The sequence below is a fragment of the Lynx canadensis genome, chromosome F2 (genome assembly GCF_007474595.2).
Source record: "Lynx canadensis isolate LIC74 chromosome F2, mLynCan4.pri.v2, whole genome shotgun sequence".
Classification (NCBI taxonomy): Eukaryota; Metazoa; Chordata; class Mammalia; order Carnivora; family Felidae; genus Lynx; species Lynx canadensis.
In genome coordinates, this window is record NC_044320.2 from 46249900 (window position 1) to 46268534 (window position 18635).

General features: G+C 38.9%; 1 long non-coding RNA gene across 2 annotated transcripts in view; it reads left to right on the forward strand.

Moving 5' to 3' along the window:
- LOC115506348 overlaps positions 1–18635 on the forward strand; it is a 44391-nt gene that overhangs the window by 24298 nt on the left and 1458 nt on the right. The window contains exons 1-2 of one of the 2 annotated variants that reach the window (XR_003966326.1): positions 4887–5004; positions 18293–18344. This is a non-coding gene — a long non-coding RNA (uncharacterized LOC115506348). Of the gene's footprint in view, positions 1–4886; positions 5005–18292; positions 18345–18635 lie in introns of those variants that run through there. The other variant, XR_003966325.1, reaches the window with a different exon arrangement.

An 18635-nucleotide genomic window follows, 5' to 3' on the forward strand; every position in this document is an offset into this window, starting at 1 on the left:
TTTAAGCTGAGGCTTTGTGATAATTAATATTAAATTTAATTATCAATCAATAAATATTTATTGATAATCTGTCATTTGGTAAATATCTCTTCGACAATGGAGATAGGCTGAATGTAATAAAGAAAAATGGTTTCTTTTTTTTTTAATGTTTATTTATTTTTGAGAGAGAAAGAGAGAGAGAGAGAGAGAGAGAGAGACAGAATGTGAGTGGGAAGGGGCAGAGAGAGAGGGAGACAGAATCCAAAGCAGGTTCCATGCTCCCAGCTGTCAGCACAGAGCCTGACATGGGACTTGAACCATGAAATGTGAGATCATGACCTGAGCTGAAGTTGGCACCTGACTGAGCCACCCTTCTTATCTTAAGAAGTTTACTATCTGGAGAAAAATACAGATCAATGAGAGATTTAAAAAATAGGTGAGTGGTGCCTTGAGTGGCTTGGTCGGTTAAGCGTCTGACTTTGGCTCAGGTCATGATCTCACGGTTTGTGGGTTTGAGCCCCGCGTTGCGCCTGTGCTGACAGCTCAGAGCCTGGAGCCTGCTTTGGATTCTGTCTTCCTCTCTCTCTGCCCCTCCCTCGCTTGTGTTCTGTCTCTGACTCTCTCTCAAAAATAAATAAACATAAAAAAAATAAAAAAAAATAGGTGTTATAAAGTTCTATCAGCTTGTTTTATCAGTCACTGGTAGGACATAATTTGTTGTCAGGGTATTGTATCATGAAACAATTAATTTTTTTTAATGTTTATTTATTTTTGACAGAGAGAGAGAGAGAGAGAGAGCACACATGAGCGGGGGAGGGGCAGAGAGAGAGGGAGACAGAGAATCGGAGGCAGGCTCCAGGCTCTGAGCCATCAGCCCAGAGCCTGACGTGGGGCTCGAACTCAGAGACCGAGAGATCATGACCTGAGCTGAAGTCGGACGCTCAACCGACTGAGCCACCCACGTGCCCCTATCATGAAACAATTTAATGGCCTGCTAGATTCCAGACAGACACCCCATGCCCCTGGCATTCCCCGATCTACCAGTCTGATGACCTCGCAAAGAAGGAAATGAAGAAATTGAGCCAGCACTTGTGTTCATAAGGTCATGCTGCCTCAGAGTGATCACTGCTTCCCCTTTTTCTCCTCATTTTCTTATTTTGAATGTTTGGATAATCTTAAGCACCTTCCTAAATGTTTAGTAGCTCTCTGTACTTCCTTTTATTATAGACTCAGAACTCTCTAGAATCTTTCTGAAAATATCAAACATGACTATTTTAGCATTTTATTCTCTGGCCTATATTGTGTTTTCTCAGGGGTTATTTCTGCTTATTGGGTTCAGTGCTTTCCTTGCCAGCTTCCTTGTTGTTTGATTATTCTTGGTTGTTTGGCCATATTTGTAAGTGAGATCTTAATTTGAACATTATTGGTGGCTGGAGACAGTAAGAATTCTTGTTTGCTTGGCTAGAAGCTCAAGTTTATTTGTTTTATTTTTAATTTATTTTTAATGTTTATTTTTGAGAGGGAGCGAGAGAGAGAGGGCGAGTGCATGAGCAGGGGAGGGGCAAAGAGAGAAGGAGACACAGAATCCCAAGCAAGCTCCAAGCACAGTGGCTCGAACCCACAAACCCACAGTGAGTTCATGACCCAAGCTGAAGTCAGGCTCTCAACTGAGCCACCTAGGCATCCCTAGAAGCTCACGTTTAGATTAAATCAGCTCTGACTCCAGTGGTGGTGGGCTTTCCTTTAAGATGTGAGTATGGTCTATGTTGAGGACATGCGGCTCTCCTTTGCCTGTGACAAGGTCCTAATTCTCTGCACCAGAGAGAATCGTGAGATCCTTTTTTGAGAGAATCTTACCTGAAAAGTGACCGTACGCAGCCTGGGCCATGTGTCAGCATCAGTGTTAGACAGCACAGGGACCAGCTTGGCTTCACAAGTTAGCTTCCCTCCTGGCCACGGCTCACTTCCTCCAGCCGGCTTCTGCCTATTTTGATGGCAAGGCCTTTGCAGAATTCTGCTGGGAAAACTTGTATTTTTTAAATTAAGGTTTTAATTTTATTTCCAGTATAGTTAACATATGGTGTCATATTAGTTTCGGATGTACAAAATAATGACTCAACAATTCTATAAATTACTCAGTGCCCATCATGGTAAGTGTGCTTTTCTAGCCCCATCACTGATGTCACCCACCCCGCCCCACTCTGGTATCCATCCATTTGTTCTCTAGAGTTAAGAGTCTGTTTCTTTGTCTCTCTCCCCTTTTTTTCCCTTTTGTTCATTTGTTTTGTTTCTTAAATTCCACATACGAGTAAAATCGTATAGTATGTATCTTATTCTGACTTATTTTGCTTAGCATTATGCTCTCCAGCTCCATCCATGTTTTTGCAAATGGCAAGATTTCAATCTTCTTTACTGCCAAATAGTATATAGTATTGTATATATGTACCACTTCCTCTGTATCCATTCATCTATTGACAGACACTTGGGCTGCTTCCGTGTTCTGGCTATTGTAAATAATGTTGCAATAAACATAGGTGTGCATGTCTCCCTCTGAACTGGTGTTCTTGTAATTTTTGAGTGAATAACTGAGCAGTGTGATTACTGGATCTTAGGGTAGTTCTATTTTTAACTTTTTGAGGAACCTCCAGAGTGTTCCACAGTGACGGCACCAATTTGCATTCCCACCAAGAGTGCATGAGTGTTCCTTTTTCTCTATATCCTTGTCAACACTTGTTTTCTTCTGTTTTTGATTTTAGCCATTCTGACAGGTGTGAGGTGATATCACATTGCAGTTTTGATATACATTTCCCTGATAGTGAGTGATGTTGAGCGTCTTTTCATGTGTCTTTTGGTCACCTGTATATCTCTTTGAAGGTTTGTTCATGTCTTCTGCCCATTTTTTAATCGAATTACTTGTTTTTTGGGTTTGAATTATATACATATTTGGGTTTTGAGCTCTTTATAGATTTTGGATACTAACCCTTTATCAGATATATCATTTGTAAATATCTTCTTTCTTTCAGTAGGTTGCCTTTTAGTTTTGTTGATTGTTTCCTTTGCTGTGCAGAAGTTTTTTATTTTGCTGTAGTCCCAATAATTCATTTTTGCTTTTAGTTCCCTTGCCCCTGGAGACATGTCTAGAAAAATGTTGCTATGGTCAATGTCAGAAATTACTGCTTGTGCTCTGTTTTAGGATTTTTATGATTTCAGGTCTCACATTCAGGTCTTTAAGGGAAAACTCATATTTTTAAAGTTTTCTTTCATGGTCTGGATTTGTGGGTTACTAGCTCTGTTTCATTTCAGCATCTGTATATTCCAGAAATTTCTCACTGTTCAGGTTGACTATTAGTAACCCCCTTCTGAATTTTCTAAAACTTGTTTAGATTTATTTTGCTTTAATGCTACTCTTCTGACATTCCTTTGGGATTTGGGAAGAGAGGTAAATGTGTGTGTTTAGTCAGCCAGCTTTGGTGGGAAGCCACCACTGCCCCCCCCCCCCGCCCCGCCTTCTGTGATAACCTAGGGTTAGAAAGTTCTAATAGGGATCACAGCAACCTTGCCCCACATATGGGGCAATTCTCTCTAAGAAGAGAGCATTTTTTTCTCTGTTCTTAAATTAGGGCATCTCTGTATCCCGTTCTCTTGCATCTCAACCATTCTTTGCAATTTTCAAAGATTACTGACAGTAGTCCTTTGCTGACACTGACAACTCACTCCTTTCAGTGCTCCGGAAAGTATTTCACTTGAACACTGAAAATAGCTAAATGATCGTATCATTCTTCACCTATCAAATGGACTTCAGCTCCTTGTTAAATGTGTTTGGTTTATCTTTTCAAGTGTTGGGAACTTTTCATTGATTATCTTTTTCTTGATAGGAAAGAAGAAAGTCAGATGGAAGTTATGTATTCTACTTTTTTTTTTTAAGTGTTAAACAGGACCTCATCAATAAGGATAAGGAACCACTTTTGTCTTTATTATCTCTGGCCTTTTTCTTTCTTTTTTTTTTCCCTCAAGTCTAACTTCATTTAAAGCTTCAGCATTCCTGTCATTATTCATAGAGGGCTGGCCACAACTCTAAATTTGCTTTGGATTTTATACCACTACTGTTTTCTGTACCTGTCCTTTTTTTTTTTTTTATTTTTTTAACATTTATTTATTTTTGAAAGAGTGAGACAGAGGATGAGTGGGGGGAGGGGGGGGGAGAAACAGAATCCAAAGCAGGCTCCAGGCTCTGAGCTGTCAGCACAGAGCCCGACGCAGGGCTCAAACTCACGGACCGGACCGCGAGATCATGACCTGAGGCAAAGTCGGCTGCCCAACCGACACCCAGGGGCCCCATGTACCTGTCCTTTTAAAGTCTGAGTGTTTGAAAGAACTCCATGCACAATGTTAGTAGCTCAGGGGCATTAAGGTAGAGGAGAAACTAAAGATCAGAGAATAAATAGTGAACCGTTGGTGCTGAAATACAGGCGGCATGAACAGCAAATTCTGAAGACCTTGCTGGTCGAATATCTCCTATGTAACAGCTCCCCTGCTGAGGCACTAGATTCCATCCATCACCTCTGACCTGTGTTGCAATAGCTCTTTCCCATAAAGGGGACATGTCTGAATCATCTAGACCAGCAGACTATTCACCTGACTAGTCACGTACACGGCATTTTACTGATTGCAGAGCTCCTTCATGTTTGCGTTTTGTACTTCAGTTTCTTTGCTATTCTCATAACAATTCTTTGTTTGTTTTTTAACGTTTATTTATTTTGGAGAGAGTGAGAGAAAGAGCACGAGTGGGGCAGGGGCAGAGAGCAAGAGGGAGACACAGAATCCTAAGCAGCTCCAGGCTCTGAGCTGTCAGCACAGAGCCCAATGCGGGGCTCAAACTCAAAAGCCCTGAGATCATGACCTGAGCCAAGTCAGACTGGGCTACCCCGGTGCCTCTCATAACAATTCTTTGAAAGGAAGGAGGAAGTTACTAGCCAGCAAGAACTGGCTATTTTCAGGCACAGAGGAAGGTGTTGGGAATATGCAGTAAGTACTCTCTTTCCCTGGCTCTGTTTTATAACCCCTTCTTCCTCTCTTTGAAACTCTTTCTTTGGATTAATTAGTCCAATGTTCTCTTGAGTTTCCTCTTATCTTTCTAGTCCTTCTCAGTCTCCTTTGCTAGTTCTACTCCCTTTTGTCCATTAGAACTTGAATCCTTTTGAAAAGGCAAAAGCTTGCAGCGTCCAAAATGATTTTTTTTTTTTATGGAACTTAACTCAGAACATTATTTTTGCCATGTGCAAAACAGTTTACTTTTAGGTTATTCCCAATGAAAGTTAGAATTGGAAAGAAAGGAAAAGGAACCAGAAGCGTGGTAGGTTAAAAATGTGCTGAGATAGCTCCTCACAATGTGAAAATAAAACTGGCTTCTTAACAAATGGCAGAAATGTCCTAGTGCTTTTACTAATCCATTTAAAATCCGGTAAAAATAGGGCACCTGGGGGGCTCAGTCAGTTAAGCGACTAACTCTTGAATTCGGCTCAGGTCATGATCCCAGGGTCGTGGGATGAGTCCCTTGTTGGGTTCTATGCTGAGTATGGAGCCTGCTTGAGATTCTGTCTCTTCCTCTCTCTCTGCCACTTCCCCACTCACATCTCTCTCAAAATAAATAAATAAACTTGAAAAAATAAATTAAAAATAAAATCTGCTTAAACCTATTTCTAATTGCATTCAAAAACATTTTTGGCTACATCAAATTAGTTAATACAATTCAGAATAATAATAACCATTTGTAAATAAAATTAGGAACTCTCATTGGAAATGCTAAGAACTACCTGAATGTGTGCAAGGAGTAGACCATTATCTCCCTGCCAAGTCTGTATGTCCATGTTGTTATTGATATAAAGGGCAGTTCTAATATCCATATATATATTAACTCTTTAAATTTCATTGGAAATGAATTTTATTGTGTACCTTTCATGGACCACTTAGCTAGTGTGCTTAACTTTTTAGAGTGATTGTGGGGATGGGGGACAGGAACAAAGATGTGTGTCAGTTGGGGGGTGGGGTTGGGCAGGTAGTGGTTATAGCTATGGCCAAGAAGCGTTCTCAGATCTTGACCAGTTCTTTAAAAAAGGTATGTTATGTTTTCATCAGGAAGAGGAGAAGTAGCATAAATAATTTAGGGAACCCTACATCAATACTTTAAAAGGAATTAGAACACACCCTTCTAATTATCATTGAATCTGCTTTTATAATGAAAAATAATAACTTTTTCCCTCATGATGAAAGTAATCCATATTCATTTATTTAATTTAGAAAATATAGACAAGCAAATGGAAGAAATCACACCTGTAATCCCATCACCCACAGATATACTTTCTATATTCTTCCATTCATTTCGTACCAAATGGTGTCATAGTATACACCCCATTTGTAACTTGTTTCTTTCACAGAGCAATATTGTTACTATCCTTTGACAAAAATCTCTAAATCTAAATCTATCAATATCTAAAGCATGAAATGGGTAATCCTCAAAATTCTAGTTTTTATTACCATGGAACTAATAAACTTAACTTTCAAGTTAAGTTTACAGGCTACAGATGTGTTCACATAGTCATAATATGTTTTTGTAAAATTTGCGGAAATAAGATATTAAAAAATTTTTTTTCTTAAAGAGAACCCTCCCCAATTTTACAAGTGTGAGGTCTCACAAAACCTGCATCAATCCCTGGTAGTACATCCTTTCCTTTCCCACTTCCATTAATTCAGCAAATATTTTTGAGTATTTATTATGGGCCACACACTGTTCTAGGTACTTGAGACACATCAATGGACAAAACTGAAAGAGACTTACTCTGCAGTGAGGAGAGGGAGGCAGCGGACACAAGGAAGTAATTATGTTGTATGCTGTCCAGTGGTATTTGCTGTGGAGAAACAGCAGGGAAGAGGGTAAAGGAGATTACTATTTTGGCAAAGAGAGGAGGTCTGGTAAAATTAAAAAAGATGGGTGAAGCCTCATAGAAAAGAGAACATTTGTGCCAAGACAGGGAGCCCATTTTTTTGAGAGCATTTATACATCCTTCTCATTATTATTTCAGTGTATACAAATATTGAATCATTGTGCTGTATACCTGAACTAGTATAATGTTAGATGTCAATTACACCTCACTAAGAAAAAACTCACAGCATTTTAAAGTTTTATCTCTAACCAGGATTAAATACATATAAACTTTTATTTTTAACCAGGATTAAATACGTTACGTACATAGGTGCATATGAACATATACCTATACATAGTTTAAAATTTTGTTTTAAATATAGTTTTGCTTGGTAACAACTTAATAATTCTACTAACATGAAAATAATAGATTTTAAATGGAAATGAGAGGAATGGCTGTCCTGAGTTCTTGACCCTTTCACAATGATTTACAAGAAATTACATAACCTTGATTTTAAAAATCATAATTTAAGGGGCGCTTGGGTGACTCAGTCAGTTAAGCATCCAACTCTTGATTTCAGCTCAGGTCATGATCTCACAGTCATGGGATTGAGGCCTGCATCGGGATCTGTGCTGATAGCATGAAGGCTGCTTGGAATTCTCCCTCTCTCTTTCTCTCTCTCTCTCTTTGCCCCTCCCCTGCTCATGTTCTCTCTCTCTCTCTCTCTCTCTCTCTCTGTCTCTCTCTCTGTCTCTCTCAAAATAAAATAGATTAAAATAAAAATTTTTTAAAATCACAATTTAAGGCTTGTCTAGCACAGGCAGCCCACAGAGAGTAGAATCTGATACTTTTTACAACTGCTAAAGTACACATCTGAATGATACAGAAGTTCCCAAATTTAAAGGGCACTGCTGTACATGGTGGAAAAAAACCTCTTGTCAACAGAATGCAATTTATACTAACCCTAAAATTTGATGGCACTTTTGATTCTGCCTATTTTTAAAAGGCATATATTTATGTATAGATTATACATAAGAAGCCTAGAATGATATGCAGGAAAATGTCAACAGTACTTATTTTTGTGCTTATTGGTAGCGAGCTTATTTTGTGACTATCTACACCTTTTGACTTTTCCACAATGTGCACATGTTACTTGAATAAAAACATAATTTTTATGTTTTCCATACTTCCATATTTGACCTGTTTTTTCTTTTTAATTTTTTAAATTTACATCCAAGTTAGTTGGCATATAGTGTACAAAGATTTCAGGGGGAGATTCCTTAATGCCCCTTACCATTTAGCCCATCCCCCTTCCCACAACCTCTCCGGTAACCCTCTGTTTTTTCCCCATATTTAAGAGTCTCTTATGTTTTGTTTCCCTCCCTGTTTTTATATTATTTTTGCTTCCCTTCCTTTGTGTTCATCTGTTCTGTGTCTTAAAGTCCTCATATGAGTGAAGTCATATGATATTTGTCTTTCTCTGACTAAATTCGCTTAGCATAATATCCTCTAGTTCCATCCATGTAGTTGCAAATGGCAAGATTTCATTCTTTTTGATTGCCGAGTAATACTCCATTGTGTGTGTGTGTGTGTGTGTGTGTGTGTGTGTGTGTGTGTGTGTGTGTGGTGTGTGGTGTGTGTGTGTATACGTGTATACCACATCTTCTTTATCCATTTATCTATCGATGGACATTTGGGTTCTTTCCATACTTTGGCTATTGTTGATAGTGCTGCTATAAACATTGGGGTGCATGTGTGCCTTTGAAACAACACTCCTGTATCCCTTGTGCAGTTACCGGGTCATAGGGTAGTTCTATTTTTAATTTTTTGAGGAACCTCTGTACTGTTTTCCAGAGTGGCTGCACCAGCTTGCATTCCCGCTAATAATGCAAAAGAGATCCTTTTTCTCTGCATCCTTGCCAACATCTGTTGTTGCCTGAGTTGTTAATGTTAGCTGTTCTGACAGGTGTGATGTAGTATCTCATTGTGGTTTTGATTTATATTTCCCTGATGATGAGTGATGTTGAGCATTTTTTTCATGTGTTGGTTAACCATCTGGATGTCTTGTTTGGAGAAGTGTCTATTCATGTCTTTTGCCCATTTCTTCCCTGGATTATTTGGGTTTTTCTGGGTGTTGAGTTTGATAAGTTCTTTATAGATTTTGGACACTAACCCTTTAGCAGATATGTCATTTGCAAATACTTCTCCCATTCTCTCAGTTGCCTTTTAGTTTTGCTGATTGTTTCCTTCGCTGTGCAGAAGCTTTTTATTCTGATGAGGTCCCAGTAGTTCATTTTTGCTTTTGTTTCCCTTGCCTCTGGAGATGTGTTAAGTAAGAAGTTGCTGTGGCCAAGATCAAAGAGGTTTTGCCTGCTTTCTCCTCGAGGATTCTGATCGTTTCCTGTCTTACGTTTAGGTCTTTCATCCATTTTGAGTTTATTTTTGTGTATGGTGTAAGAAAGTGGTCCAGGTTCATTTTTCTGCATGTTGCTGTCCAGTTTTCCCACCACCACTTGCTGAAAAGAGTGTCTTTATTCCACTGGATATTCTTTTCTGCTTTGTTAAAGATTAGTTGGCTATACGTTTGTGGGCCCATTTCCGGGTTCTCTATTCACTTCCACTGATCTGAGTGTCTGTTTCTGTGCCAGTACCATACTGTCTTGATGATTACAACTTTGTAATAAAGCTTGAAGTTCGGGAATGTGATGCCTCCTGCTTTGGTTTTCTTTTTCAAGATTGCTTTGCCTATTCAGGGTCTTTTCTGGTTCCATACAAATTTTAGGATTGTTTGTTCTAGCTCTGTGAAGAATGTTGGTGTTATTTTGATAGGGATTACATTCAATATGTAGATTGCTTTGGGTAGTATTGACATTTTAATAATATTTGTTCTTCCAATCAGGAAGCATGGAATATTTTTCCTTTTTTGTGTGTGTCTTCTTCAATTTCTTTCATAAGCTTTCTATAGTTTTCAGTCTATAGATTTTTCACCTTTTTGGTTAGATTTATTCCTAGGTGTTTTATGGGTTTTGGTTCAGTTGTAAATTGGATCAATTCCTTGATTTCTCTTTCTGTTGCTTCATTGTTGGTGTATAGGAATGCAACCGATTTCTGTGCATTGATTTTATATCCTGCAACTTTGCTGAATTCATAAGTTCTAGCAGTTTTTTGGTGGAATCTTTTGGGTATTCTATATAGAGTATCACGTCATCTGCAAAGAGTGAAAGTCTGACCTCCTCCTGGCTGATTTGGATGTCTTTTATTTCTTTGTGTTGTCTGATTGCTGAGGCTAAGACCTCCAAGCTATGTTGAATAACAGTGGCAAGAGTGGACATCCCTGTCTTGTTTCTGACCTTAGGGGAAAGCTCTCAGGTTTTCCCCATTGAGAATGATATTAGCATTGGGTCTTTCGTATATGGCTTTTATGCTCTTGAGGTATGATCCTTCTATCCCTACTTTCTTAAGGGTTTTTATCAAGAAAGGATGCTGTATTTTGTGAAATGCTTTCTCTGCATCTATTGAGAGGATCATGTGGTTCTTGTATTTTCTTTTATTGATGTGATAAATCATATTGATTTTTTTGTAGATATTGAACCAGGCCTGCATCCCAGGTATAAATGCCACTTGGTTGTGATGAATAATTTTTTTAATGTATTGTTGGATCCGGTTGGCTAATGTCTTGCTGAGGATTTTTGCATCCATGTTCATCAGAGAAATTGTCTATATTTCTCCTTTTTAGTGGGGTCTTTGTCTGGTTTTGGACTCATGGTAATGCTGGCTTCATAGAAAGAGTTTGGAAGTTTTCCTTCCATTTCTATTTTTTTGGAATAGCTTCAAGAGAATAGGTGTTAACTCTTCTTAAATGTTTGGTAGAATTCCCCTGGAGAGCCATCTGGCCCTGGACTCTTGATTTTTGGGAGATTTTTGATTACTAATTCAATTTTTTACTGGTTATGAGTCTGTTAAAAATTTCTATTTCTTTCTGTTTCAGTTTTGGTAATTTATATATTTCTGGGAATTTGTCCCATTTCTTCCAGAATACCCATTTTATTGGTGTATAATTGCTCATAATATTCTCTTATTATTGTTTTCATTTTTGCTGTGTTGGTTGTGATCTCTTCTCTTCACTCTTGATTTTATTTATTTGGGTCCTTTCCTTTTTCTTTTTGATCAAACTGACTAGTGGTTTATCTATTTTGTTAATTCTTTCAAAGAACCAGCTTCTGGTTTCATTGATCTGTTCTCCTGTTTTTTTTTTTGTTTGTTTGTTTTGTTTTGTTTTGTTTTGTTTTTGGTTTCAATAGCATTAATTTCTGCTCTAATCTTTATTATTTCCTGTTTTCTGCTGGTTTTGGGTTTTATTTGATGCTCTTTTTCCAGCTCTTTGAGGTGTAAGGTTAGGTTGTGTATCTGAGACCTTTCTTCCTTCTTTAGGAAGGCCTAGATTCCTATATACTTCCCTCTTATGAACGCCTTTGCTGTGTCCCAGAGGTTTTGGGCTGTGGTGTTTTCATTTTCATTGGCATCCGTGTACTTTTTAATTTCCTCTTTAGCTTCTTGGTTAGCCCATTCATTCTTTAGTAGGATGTTCTTTAGTCTCCAAGTATTTGTTACCTTTCTAAATTTTTTCATGTGGTTGATTTCAAGTTTCATAGCGTTGTGGTCTGAAAATACGTATGGTATGATCTTGATCTTTTTGTAGTTGTTGAGGGCTGATTTGTGTCCCAGTATGTGGTCTATTCTGGAGAATGTTTCATGTGCACTGAAGAAGAATGTATATTCCGCTGCTTTAGGTTGAAATGTTCTGAATATATCTGTGAAGTCCATCTGGTCCAGCATGTCATTCAAAGCCACTCTTTCCTTGTTGATTTTCTGCTTAGATGATCTGTCCATTGTTGTAAGTGGGGGTGTGGAAGTCCCTTCTATTATGGTATTATTATTAATGAGTTTCTTTATGTTTGTGATTCATTGATTTATATATTTTTTTGCTCCACATTTGGAGCATAAATGTTTACAATTGTTAGGTCTTCTTGGTGGATAAACCCCTTAATTATGACATAATGCTCTTCTTCATCCATTGTTACAGTCTTTATTTTAAAGTCTAGATTGTCTGATGTAAGTATGGCTACTCCAGCTTTCTTTTGTCGACAATTAGCATGATAGATGGTTCTCCATCCTCTTACTTTCAACCTGAAGGTGTCTTTAGGTCTAAAGTGGGTCTCTTGTAAACAGCATATAGATGGATCTTGTTTTCTTATCCATTCTGTTACCCTTTGTCTTTTGATAGGAGCATTTAGTCCATTGACATTTAGAGTGAGTACTGAAAGATATAAATTTATTGCCATTATGTTGCTTGTAGAGTTGGAGTTTCTGGTGGTGTTCTCTGGTCCTTTCTAGTCTTTGTTGCTTTTGGTACTTATGTATGTATGTATGTATGTATGTATGTATGTATTCTTTTCTCCCCTCAGAGCGTCCCCCTTAAAATTTCTTACAGAGCTGGCTTAGTGGTTATGAACTCCTTTAATTTTTGTTTGTTTGGGAAACTTTTAATCTCTCCTTCTATTTTGAATGACAGCCTTGCTGGATAAAGAATTCTTGGCTGCATATTTTTCTAATTCAGCACATTGAATATATCCTGCCACTCCTTTCTGGCCTGTCAAGTTTCTGTGGATAGGTCTGCTGAAACCTGATCTGTCTTCCCTTGTAGGTTAAGGACTTTTTTTCCCTTGCTGCTTTCATGATTCTCTCCTTGCCTGAGTATTTTGTGAATTTGACTATGATATGCCTTGTTGATGGTCGATGTTTGTTGAATTTTTATGGGAGTCCTCTCTACTTCCTGGATTTTGATGTCTGTGTCTTTCCCCAGGTTAGGAAAGTTTTCTGCTATGATTTGTTCATGTAACACTTCTACCCCTTTTGCTCTCTCTTCATCTTCTGGGACCCCTATGAATCTGATGTTGTTCCTTTTTAATGAGTCACTGATTTCTCTAATTCTTAAATCGTACTCTTTTGCCTTAGTCTCCCTCTTTTTTTCTGCTTCCTTTTTCTCCATAAATTTGTCCTCTATATCACTGATTTGCTGCTGTGTCTCATCCATCTTTGCCACTGTGGCATCCATTCGAAATTGCAGCTCAGTTATAGCAATTTAAAATTTCATCCGGCCTAGCTTTTACTTCTTTTTTCTCTACAGAGAGGGATTCTAATCTATTTCTGACTCCAGCTAGTGTTCTATTATCGTGATTCTAAATCTGGTTCAGACATCTTACTTGTATCTGTGTTGGTTAAGTTCCTGGCTGTTGTTTCTTCCTACTCTTTCTTTCGAGGTGAATTCCTTCATTTTGTCATTTTTAAAAAAAATTTTTTAATGTTTATTTATTTTTGGAGAGAGACACAGAGTGTGAGTGGGGGAGGGGCAGAGAGAGAGGGAGACACAGAATCGGAAGCAGGCTCCGGGCTCTGAGCTATCAGCGCAGAGCCCGATGCGGGGCTCGAACCCACGAACTGTGAGATCATGACCTGAGCCGAAGTCGGACACCCAACTGACTGAGCCACCCAGGCGTCCCTCGTTTTGTCATTTTGAAGGAAGAAAAGGAATTAATGAGGTAAAAAAATTTAAAACAATTAAAATTTAAAAAATTAAAAAATTTTAAAAAACATACACACATACACACAAATCAAATAAATGATGTTAGATCTTAGGTGTGTTTTGGTCTGGATGTTGAAAGGGGCTTGATAGATTAGAGAAAATGGGGGGGGGGAAAGGAAACCGTTTGAAAATTTGAAAAAATGAATACAAGTACACTGAAATTATTGAAGTCAAATAGAATTTGAAAAATTTACAAAAAAGTAAAAAAATATAGTTGAAAGAAATTTTAAAATATTTTAATAAAAGTTGAAAATAAAAATAAATATTTTCTTTCTGTATTCAAGAAAAAGAAAAACGGAAAAGAGAAAAAAAAGAAAATTGAATAGATGGACCAGTGAACAGACTGAAATATGATTGAAATTACTTTGTTTTCCCCTAGAAGTCAAACTATGAAGTACTTTATAGTCCGTAAACTCAGCAGGCAGAGACTTGTGTTCCTGAAGAGCGAAGTTGGTCCAGTTGGGCGGGGCTTAGTGTAATGGCTCCATTCTCCACTAGATGGCACTGCTTAGCTTACTGGGGTGGATTGTTGTGGCGCTCGTATGTGCATATGCGCATGCGTGGGAGTGGTGAAAATGGTGTCACCCAGCTACCCAGTCTCTAGTATCGGAGCTCTGTTTTCCCCAATTATCAATCACGCACCTGTCCTTTGTCTCTGGCTTCCATCCACTTCCTGCTTTCACACTGTCTGTGATCCAGCCCCAGGCAGCATCTCCCTCCTGAGTTTTATCTCAGATGCGGCTGTTTTTCCCGACCCCTTACTTCTGAGGGACTGTGGCTTTGACCCGTTCTGCCCCTCTGCCGGAGGGTCTCACCGAGCAATGCCTGGGTGCTGGCTGCACCCAGGAATGTTCGCAGGACTGTGCTGCTGCCGATGCCCAGAGACTGTGGCTGGGTTCCAGTCAACCCCAGAAAAAGTTCAAGTGATCATGTAGCAGCAGTGTTTCAGGGATTATGGAAAATCATAATACACATCTGGCACTAGGTTTCACCCTTTAGGACTTTGTTCCAGCACCAGTGAATGTGGTTGTTTTCCCGGGTCCACTGGGGCCTTTGCCTGTGGGAGAGCCACACAGCCTCTACCAGGTGTCCTCCCAGCAGGGGAACTGGCTCTCCCTGTGTGGCCCAAAGACCTCTGGACCTCACTTTGCTCCTGAGGATTCACCCTTCTCACCAGAGCACCACCAGGTTCGAGCTGCGCTGTTTCAGACTCTGTGCTCCCCCGTTTATAGTGTCTTAATGGAATTTAAACCCTCTCCTTTCTCCTTTCTCCCTTTTTAGTTCAGTCCCTGTGCCTGTTTCTACTTTACCACTTTCTCTCCAGCTGCTTTTGAGGGGGTGTTTTTCCTGTATTCTCCCCCCCCCCTTCCCCCTCCATCCTCTGTCCACAAGCAAAAACAGCTCCCTGCCCTGCAGAGCTTCTCTTTCCCCCAGTTCACCTCTCCATGTCATGTACCTGCTGAGTTCTTTGGTTCATGTTGTGCAGATTGTTGTGTTAATCCTCAGATCAGTTTTCTAGGTGAGCAGGAAGGTTTAGTGTTGATCTGGCTGTATTTCATGGATCCAAGATGCAAAAAATACAATTCCATTCTGTTCCACCATCTCGGCTCCTCCCGACCTTCTCTTTTTCTAATGTAATCTCAGATATAATCCTCACTCCTGAACATCACTGAAAAGTACCAGGGAAATGTCTCTCTCCTTGCTTCCTGGTGACACCTTTGAGCAACTGTTCTCCTGCCATCGTTTAACAACCTCTCTTTAGTCTATGTCACTTCCAGATCTCAGTCAGCCATGGCCTGGAGTAAAAGAGGTGAGCATAAGGACACAGGATAACCCACCATATTTCTCCTTTCATAGAGACACTCAGCCTCAATCAACTGTATCTGTTGTTTCCGCACCTCCCAGTGGGGCTTTCTCTGTCTTCCTGATCCACTTGGACAAGCCAAGGCATCATCTCATATGATGTCTTCATATGAGAGTCCAAAGCAGGCTTTTTTTTTTTTTATTTCTAGAGGATAAATTCAGACTTATGAATTCTTGTAAAATGCAGTATTTCCTAATCTTTAATGGTAGAAATTTTAGGCAACTTTCAAGAGTAAAGCCAGTGAATTAAGGTTAAAGTGCCCATGGTCACATCACTGGACAAAGATAGGCCTAGAATTCAGACTCTAATTCTAGCGCTCATTCCTCTAAACCAGAATACCTTGGATGTGGAACCTAACTGAAGACCATGACATAGCCTCGGTTTACTTAGAGAAGGAAATGTGACAAAGCATATGTCATTTGTTTCTGTTTAAATGTTCAAGTTACTCATCTTTTTTTTAAAGTTTATTTACTTTTGAGAGAGAGAGAGAGAGACAGAGCGCGAGCAGGGGAGGGCCAAGAGAGAGGGAGACATATAATCCGAAGCAGGCTCCAGGCTCTGAGCTGTCAGCACAGAGCCTGACCTGGGGCTTGAACCCATGAACCATGAGATCATGACCTAAGCTGAAGTCGGATGCACAACTGACTGAGCCACCCAGGTGCCCCTCAAGTTCCTCATCTTAAAGAATCTGTTGCATAACAGCTAACACTCAGGTTGGATGTTTCAGGAAGATTGTTTAGAATGTTTTTTAAAAAATGTGCTGGAGATTTTCATAGAAATGTCTACTTTTCCTGATAGCCTTTTATTTCCTCATCTTTCTCTTTCTTCTCACATACACATGCAAGTTTTTCTCTTCCTACTGTTTGCACAGAAACAGGATATGTTGAGAACAAGTTCAAAGAGGTACCTATGTGGAAAGGTTCACAGTTGACACAAATCAAGAATAGATCAGTGAAGTGGAAACCAGTGGAACAATGTTATTATTGTTTATATTCAGGCAACATTGGCAAAAATACCCCGCGCACTGTGACATGAAACTGAGCTTCTAAATAAGCGATAACTACTTTAGTGTAGAGCTTTACTTTCGTTAACTTGTTTACTTTATGATTGTAATGCTACTTAGTAATTTTCTGTTAATGAACTTTCTAAGATCATTAGTGTATAGTCTTAAAATTAGGCATGCATCCTTGTTTTAATAAGAGCTTGCAATGCACAGGAGCCAGCTGTCACATTTTCAGTTTGAATATAAGAATTATCCCACACGCCCCTACTAAATCAGTATTGACATCTATAAACAAGACTAATAGGAGATATAAAAATAATAAATGATTAGCCCTGTGAATAGGCATGTGGAATTACTTATTGCTTTTCCCTGTTCTGTTTGTTAATGTTTATTTATTTTTGAGAGAGAGACAGAGAGACAGACAGACAGAGAGTGGGGGGAGAGACAGAGAGAAGAGGAAGACAAAGAATCCGAAGCAGGTTCAAGGCTCTAAGCTGTCAGCACAGAGCCAAACACAGGGCTCAAACCTACCAACCGTGAGATCATGACCTGAGCGGAAGTCCGACGCTTAACTGACCTGAGATGAAACAGGATGCTTAACCTAATAAGCCACCCAGGTGCCCCTCCCTGTTCTGGTTGTTAACCAGAGTTTGATTACCTGTAATAAACACAAGCAAAATGTATATTGTTTCATGGGATACCAAAAAAAAAAAAAAGAAAAAGAAAAAAAAAGAATGTTTCAGGCACAATATCCTGAGTTAACTCTCACAATACTTCTTAGAAAAAATGATCATCCCCATTTCTAGTAATGAATAAGGTCATTCCCAGGGAGGAGAAGCAAGTGGTGGAAAGAAGATTCACACTCATCATCCTTACACCACACTACAGGCTTTTTCTGCAATGCTTGCTTCCTTCCCTCCTTTTCAAAGTTGTGTGTCCTTCCTCACAACACTTCTCATTTCCAATTCTGAGGCAAAGCATTTATACAAATACACTGATAGACACTTGCTTACTCACGATGGGTTATTTCCACTGTCCTCTTTTGAGTATTCCCAAAACTGAGGGGAAAAGGCTGCTTCCGATCAGCCTTTTCTAGTGTTACATATCCTTTCCTCTCCCTCTAATCTGAAGGAACCCCACAAACATATATATAGCACTGAAAGTCATTCTTTTCTTTCTTCAACTATGTTTCTCCTTTCTCCTTCCCATTTTCTATTCTGGCACTGGAGGAGCACTGGAAAGCACATCCTTACAGACATGCTCTTTTTTTTAGGGACCCTATTTTTTAAAACAATTAATTGCAAAAATACATGATGTAAAATTCTTAAGCATTCTCAAGTGTATAGTACCTTTACTATATTTACATTGTAACAGATCTCTAGAGGTCTTCTCTCCCAAAGCTGACACCCTATATCCATTGAATAACTCCTCATTTTACTCTCCTTCCACCCCAGTCCCTGGCAACTACCCTCCTACTTTCTGTTTCCATAATTTTGAGCATCCTAGACATCTCATATTTGTGACTGGCTTATTTCACTTAGCGTGGTGTCCTCAAGGTTCATCCATGTTGTGGCATGTAATAGAATTTCCTAATTTCTAAAGGATGAATAGTATTTGATTATTTATATTTACTACATTTTCTTTATTCATCTATCACTGGACATTTGGCTCCTTCCACCTCTTGGCTATTGTGAATAATGCTGCAATGAAGATGGGTGTATAAATATTTTTGGGGGATCCTGCTTTAAGTTCTTTTAGATATATACCCACAGGTGGGATTGCTGGATCATATGGCAATTCTAACATTTAGTTTTTTGAGAACCTTCCCTACTAGGTTCCACATATTTGCCAAAACTTGTTATTTTCTATTTTTTTTTATATAGTGGCCATCCTAATGTGTCATTGGGATTCTGTTTTCCATTTCTGTAATGATTAGTAAGTATGCACTATTTTTTTTAATTTAAAATGTTTTGGTTTTATAATTGAGAACATACTATGTGCTAGGTACTGTGTTAAGCGCTTTGTATGCAATAGCTTACTACTTTTAACAACCATCCTGTGGCCTAGTGGTATTGTGTTTGAAGAAACTGAGAATCAGAGTTTGAGTAGTTTTCCTAAGGACAGAGAACTGCTACACAGTGAAATCAGAATTCAAAACCAGTTTTGATACCAAAGCTCACATTTCTAACAGTTGAGTTATCTCCCTGCTTTTTGCTTTAGCTATTA